The 202-nt window shown below is 32.7% G+C and overlaps 1 protein-coding gene across 2 annotated transcripts in view; it reads right to left on the bottom strand.

Moving 5' to 3' along the window:
* The window catches only part of LOC119581732 (ankyrin repeat and SOCS box protein 12-like), a 7,975-nt gene that overhangs the window by 7,214 nt on the left and 559 nt on the right, over nt 1–202 (bottom strand). The window lies entirely within an intron of this gene.

Below are 202 nucleotides of genomic sequence, written 5' to 3'. Positions count from 1 at the left end.
ACTAGATTAGGTGTGTCTAGGATGGCTTCGAATGTTATTATAATTGCATTGAAATATTTAATGAAGTTCAAGGCATTTCTAACCAATAAGTCCTAATTATCGAAAAATAACCATTAAGATCTGCTCAAAGAGCACTCTATGCAGAATACTGGCCACTATACCTGTGAGTGTTCTAATATTCATTAACTAATATCATTGGAGT

The sequence above is a fragment of the Penaeus monodon genome, chromosome 15, assembly GCF_015228065.2.
Source record: "Penaeus monodon isolate SGIC_2016 chromosome 15, NSTDA_Pmon_1, whole genome shotgun sequence".
Classification (NCBI taxonomy): domain Eukaryota; kingdom Metazoa; phylum Arthropoda; class Malacostraca; order Decapoda; family Penaeidae; genus Penaeus; species Penaeus monodon.
The sequence above is the reverse complement of the archived record's forward strand: the minus strand, read 5'-3'. Positions and strand labels throughout refer to the sequence as shown.